The sequence below is a fragment of the Salvia splendens genome, chromosome 22 (genome assembly GCF_004379255.2).
Source record: "Salvia splendens isolate huo1 chromosome 22, SspV2, whole genome shotgun sequence".
Lineage (NCBI taxonomy): Eukaryota > Viridiplantae > Streptophyta > Magnoliopsida > Lamiales > Lamiaceae > Salvia > Salvia splendens.
In genome coordinates, this window is record NC_056053.1 from 12,958,129 (window position 1) to 12,964,799 (window position 6,671).

General features: G+C 38.0%; 1 long non-coding RNA gene across 1 annotated transcript; it reads right to left on the reverse strand.

Moving 5' to 3' along the window:
* Positions 1–463: 463 nt before the first annotated feature.
* On the reverse strand, positions 464–3,433 carry LOC121787381. The gene is made up of 3 exons (XR_006047481.1): positions 1,820–3,433; positions 1,371–1,725; positions 464–1,254 (listed from the first exon to the last, which is right to left on the reverse strand). It is a non-coding gene; the product is annotated as an uncharacterized LOC121787381 (long non-coding RNA).
* Positions 3,434–6,671: the final 3,238 nt, after the last annotated feature.

Consider the following 6,671-nt stretch of genomic DNA (forward strand, 5'->3'; position numbering starts at 1 on the left):
GATGTGTAGAAAACTCCATTCGCGGCGGTGTATTACCACCGAGATGACCCCCACTTCTCAAAGCTCGCCTGCTTATACGGGATGGGCGACGTCAAGAAGGAAGGAGAAGTGGAGGTTGTAGTCCTTTCTGACTGCACCGTCAAGATCTCTACTGATGAACCAAGCTGTTACGAGGTTAGTGACTTCGAAGCAGAGGTGAACTCACCAGCTGTTTTCCCAACTCAAATGGTTTGGTGTAAACTATTTCTGGAAGATGACGAGCCTCTGGCTGATCGAGAGTAAACCACAGATGTGGGTATGTATTTCATAGAAGTTAGACCAGATGAGAGACTGGTTACTCGGCTTGAGAACGACCGTGTTTTGGCGAAACCAGATGTAACGAAGAAATATGAAGCTAGACCCTCTACTCGCTCCCCTAATGCGAGTTCCGTTGCGTCAAACTCACCGATCCGTTGATGGCCACACATAGCCAGGCGACCCAATTTCTAACTAAGTTATTGGGGATGAGTATGTCCTGATCATTGCTATGGTAGCATATTTAGTAATGCCATAGAATTTTATCTAATTTTCACGGACCTACGTTATGGGTGTTGTAGAAAAATCCCTGGTATTGTAATAGGTTTAGCACCGTGTTTTGTCCTGATGTATGGGGTATGTCAGTCGACGGTTGTTGATTTGTTTGTCACGAACATATGAATATTAGGTGCTGGTATTGTCTGAACTTGTATGGGGTCTATATATGTCGATGACATTCGGTGTGTGATAGCAATAGCAGCACACCCTCTCCTATTTACATGGCGTAGAGTGCATGACGAGCAACCACATGCATAGCAGAGACAATGTCAAATTCATGGCCGATCCTAGACTCACATCCAAACGAGACTTAGTCTCGGAGTTGAGATTGGCGAGAAATTCCATAAGGGTTGCATCAGGACCTTCGTGCTTGCGTTTCTTACTAGAGCCAGACTTGTTGGTGGAAGTTTGTTTGTCTACCCCCGTACCCGAGTTGTTGTCTTCATTCACTACGTGCTGTGACATTGGAACCACATTGTTGGGCTCTTCATCCTCGAAGATTGGATGGTAGTCATTTTCATTGACTTCACTACTGCCTTGGAGGTTAGAACGCACCTAATCCGCCGCATCGGCAACTTGTTCAGCACCTCCACCGCTCGCACGATCTTTGTTGAAGATGGACTTCCATGTTTCCCATAATGGCCACGGCTTTGTCCACATGAATTTCGTGTCCTTATCAGCCTTCAAGGGTACACCACAACCACGGACAACAATGAAGAACGACTTGTAGAAGGTAACTTGAACACAAATGCAGATTTCAATGTTTACTAAGCACCGAAGACATTTTAACATTATACCTGGACAATTGCCTCCCATTGGTCATCATCGCATTCTATCATGTACTGTTTATCCGAATTGAAGCCCATGCCACTCCACACTAATAATTTTGTCAAACTCGTGTAGTTATTCTTCCACACTAATATATTTTGGATGTGATATGGAGCGTGCCTTTGAGGTCGGTGTTCAGGAATTCCTTACGCAGACTATCCTCAATCTTTCCCGAATACCCTGCGCGAAATCCGTTGACTGATTTCCATCCTCTAGCAAGGAGCTCGAGCATTGATGCAGCCAAGATTTCCTCTTCCCTCACTGTCCATATCCTCCGAGTTCGATCACCCTTACGAAATTTCCGGTGAGGAGAGCTTGAGTTTCCTGCAAGCAAACGCACAATTCAAGGACAACAGTTCATTGTATGATGTATATAGCCAAATTTTGCCAAAAACAGAGAGCCAAACGACCAGCTAACCTTCAAATGCTTGTATTCCTTTCATACGAACTCCGGTACCACATTGTGAATCCCCCATCATACCTGCAAAGAATCCCACTGAAAGCTTCAGATTCTCCTGATGTTCCTTTATGCACAAATTGAGTTGTTAGTTGTTTGACGTGAATTGATCAAGTCGACACGCTTGGCTGATCCAACTGATATGCCTTAGCTTTGATATGCGAGAACTCGCCGACGGCTCAAGTGGTAGAATCTCAACTGATCAAGTCACTCACTAAACCTAACTAATGTGTCGTTTTGGGTGCGCAGACAGGAATCAGGGCTTTCAAGACCTTAACCCACAATACTATGAATTAGTAAATGGAAGTAAGGGTCGAATCCCACATAGACGGGGTGTTCTGCATTTGTTGTGGATAATTTGGGAATGGCTGTTGCCACGCATTTGAAGTGAGTTAAGTTAAACTACTTGACTGGGTGAACTGAGGAGCTAGACTAACTAAATGGATCCATTTGCTAAACTTAACTATGGCCTGCAAACTCTAACTAATCAACTGGTTCAAACTGAAAAACTCAAACTGCGACTTTCCTGAAATAGCCAAACAACAGTAAAAGTAAGTGGGTGTCAGTTCCTGTAAAACATACGGTAAAGTAAACTTTGATAACAACTTCATCTTCTTCAAGTAATCAGCACATAAACTGAGCATAAACCAAATTCTCGAGTATTGCTAAACTACGAACAACGGGTAACTACGTGAACTGAACATAATCAACTTAAAACCATAGATCTACACTAATGGATCGACTGTAACCACGTAGGAAACTGACTAAGCCATGATCATGCAGAAATAGAAAAGATAACTCCCAGATATACGACATGAAGACTAAATTAAACTCGCATCTACAACCGTTCTTTGCTAACAAACTCAGATTCGTTTCCTACTATGTTGATCTACCAGATCGAAACGTTCCAAAAACCTTCATGCACAAAACCCTTCGCACATCAACAACTCAGATCCAAAACACAACCACAACTGCCGACCCTAAGCAACTAATCACTTCCAAACGCATTCACAAATCAAACCATGGCACATAAGCAAGACGATTCTTAAACTCACATAACTAATCAGGGAAAACATTGAAGTCACAGCTCCAACTAGATTCAGCAAAACAACAACAAACTTAAACCAAATTGTAGCAAAACAGAAATTAAAAAGATTGTATCTTCGCCCTCGCTTGGGACGGTGTTACACAACTTCAAGTTAAGTAAAATAACCACCACAACCACAAATTAAAACCCCGGAACAAAGTGTGCTTGAACGGAAAGGAAAATCTGGAGTGTAGTGAGCTTTCGGATTCAACTCTAGGAGAGAGCTGATTGTCCAGAGCTGCCTCCCTCTTCCTTCCCATCTCTATTTATAAGAAGGCTTGAGGCTCTGATCCCTAGGTCAACCTTCCTTTCGAAAAGTCCGTTGTGCCCTTAGTCGTGGGATCTTTACATTATGCTCCATCTCCTATGCGAGGATGCTCTTGCTTCCTCCACTTAATTGACTTGATCCACTAGCAGCGCGGTAAAATGACACTGTTCTTCTTGATCCATTCTTCCGACCAACTGTTTCATGCAACTCTTGATCATGGCAGACTTTGTACACACCTGGCTCACAATTGCACGTTAGTTTACGGAAATGGATAGAGTTTTACCATAGAACAAATGCATGAAATGAGCCTTATCACCCACGAATTGAACCTCATCGCATTGAAAACCTCGTCGATACTATTGGCTAAGATGAAGCACATTACCACATTTTGTGTGATCTGAACCCAAACAAACACAATCATATCAACTAAGGAATTCGGGGGAAACGCAATAGGAATCCAATACCTCGTAAAAATGGCCTAACACTCGGGAAAACATAACACGACAATGTCGACGCTGTCCTTACTTTTACAACACAATATGTAATCGCATACCAAACAACGGCGAAGATGCACTGGCCTGGATTTCGCTATAAAAATCCAGTCGATTACCTTCTACGTGTGAATTCGATTGGGAGGACCTATATTTAAACCTGTGGAAAATGAATTATTTGAAACAAAATGCCGCGTTTTGTTGATAATGCGTGGGGAAAATTTTAAATGTGTTTAGGGTTAATTTTGGCAATTCAGTGATAATGGGCCGCCCATTAATTTATTGTGGAACATATTTTACACCAAAACAGAGCCCATATCTTGAAAGGTGAACACTAGTATCTAAACTTTTGCAGGTGGGCCAAGCCCAATTAATTCTGACCAAGTTTTTTTTCTGCCCATTCCAAATCTAACTTAGCGAACGACTCCCTTGGCCTATTTCATTTCAGTGACCATCGACAAAATAAGTGACGTTTGGGAGTTTTGTGTCTAATTGATTAACGTGATTTATTGTTTCCAAATCTGTCATTGGACTGAGTTCTAATATATGGAGTTTAGTTACGAAAGAACAAGGATAAATTGAGCGCACACACTTAGAATGCATGCATTGGTAAATTTATTTATTTTGCAAAGTCTAATTTTGCATATCATGTTATTTCAAAAAGGGTGAACTTGTGCACGTTGTTTGCGGTGGGAACGAAAAGTGATTGAGGAGTTAAGCGTTTGAGGTGGGCTTTCTTTTTAAATAAGGGCAATGCCCTAAGTATATTTTTATGTGAAAATGATATGAATATTTGTCATGTTGTGTTTTGTTTTATTATATGGAACCTATCTGATGTGGCTTTTGCCATCAATGGATAATCGAATTCGGGTCTGTCTAGGGAGAGAGTCCCTATTCAGGCTAGTGTACACCTATGGAGATCATGCGCTATCTATTCGAGTTGGCCGGTCTAGTGACTTGGAATGTGGCCACATTCCTTGTCATCAATGGATCAGATATGGTAGACAGCTATGGGAAAATGGTTGATCAGCCGAATTTTACAATGGAAATTATTTTAGTGTCTCGGGAATTTCTAAAGTTAAAACCCCGAGGCCACTCAATGGTGGCATGATAAATACTTTTTATAAAATGTTTTCGGCATCAGCCCTGCATTTCTTTTTAAAAATGTGCAGGTTGAGCGTGACGGGTGCGGTGAGTGTTGAGCAAGAAATTTAAGTGTTTAGAATGTGTCATGCCTTCACACGTGGCATATTCCTTCTCTCAAATGCTTCCGCTGAGTAGTTGTCCTTCTTTTGAGATCTTGTATCGCTGAGATAATATTCATTTTTGAGTTGTTGATTGTTGAGATACTCTGATTTTATTCGATCTATTCCCAGTTGTTTCGAGCTATGGTCGAGTTGCGTTGTTTTCCCCTTTCTTCCCCACTTTTTAAATCCTCCCCTAGTCGCGATCAACCGTGTTTTCTATCCTTAGAAAATGCGGGCGTGACATAAACAACCGTTAAATGTAAAACATAACAATCATTATTACAAAAATAATCTGTTTTATTCCTTAGAAATTAAAATAAGTGTTTGTATAGTATGCAATCACTCGAAATGTGATTTCTAGTATACAAAACTCTAACACAATCATGGACGGAGGAAGTATCAGTAAAATTAGTAAGGAAAACAAAATATGTCATAATACATGATATGTCACGAAGCACTTTCTAAGGATACAAAGCTCGGTTTACCGTGACTAGGGGATGTTATGAAGCGAAAAAGAAAGGGAAAAAAATGTGCAACTTAATTGAAACTAGTATCTCCCCCGTGCTATGCATGGTAAATTGAAATCTTGTAAATATATATTGTTCTATTTCTGTAATTTGAAATTTGTATATTTGATACTAATAACAACTTAATTAAATAGAAATGTTGGTATAATTGTAAGTGTGAATAAAATAAAAATATTATAAACTAAATCACAATTAATAATTCTAATCTTGATTTAGAGTAATATAAGTAACATTTTAAACCCAATTATGCAGTTTAAGTTCAAAGCATGATTATAATATTTAAAATTATAGTAATACTCAGTTAAAACAACAAAGACACATATTAAATAGAAATATTTTGATATATACTACTTACTTCAAAAAAGATATTCACATTTTAACAATGATAGTGCAATTTAATACCAAAACACCATTAATTTGAAATTATTAATATACAATTTATAATAATTATAGAAAAATATAATAACAAACTATATAACAAATAAATATTTAAAATATAATTTGCCTTCATATTTCATCAAATTCAAAAATATAATTAATTAAATTAAACAAATAAATTTATTAACATGAATCCAGTTCATCGCATGAATCCATAAGTGTTTATTACATCTATATGTTCCATAAAAATTCATATGTAAACTCTTCCTCAATCATGTCCTGCACTTTACTCGTCCTACAATGGCTTTTCTAATTGAAGCCTCTTCATGTTTCTTTTACGTAGGAGTATGAAAGTAGACATATACAATTGCCACTGCCACATGAATCAAAAAGATAATAATATTGATTGAGTTTGCATTCAACTATGACTTGTCATTAATATAATTCGAATTAATAAACTTTATATGCACTTACTACAACTTTTAATATATATTTAGAATATTAATAACAAATATATGGTTCATAGAATATAATTCACTTCGTCTTCTTAAAAAACCATTCACTTCCCCATTATTATTATGATAATAACAAAAAACTTTTTGACTTCTCTAAATTTATGATATGTAATCAATTATTTTAATTTATAATATCATAATGACACTTCTGTTATTTTCTTCAAAACTTCCCTTTTATATGTATAGATATAGATGACTTGGGATCAACATAAAATATATCAGAGCACACGCATAATATAATGAACATAGACTCGAGTTTAAATTGTAGCGAATGGTTCAAGAATGAATGACATTATGTAT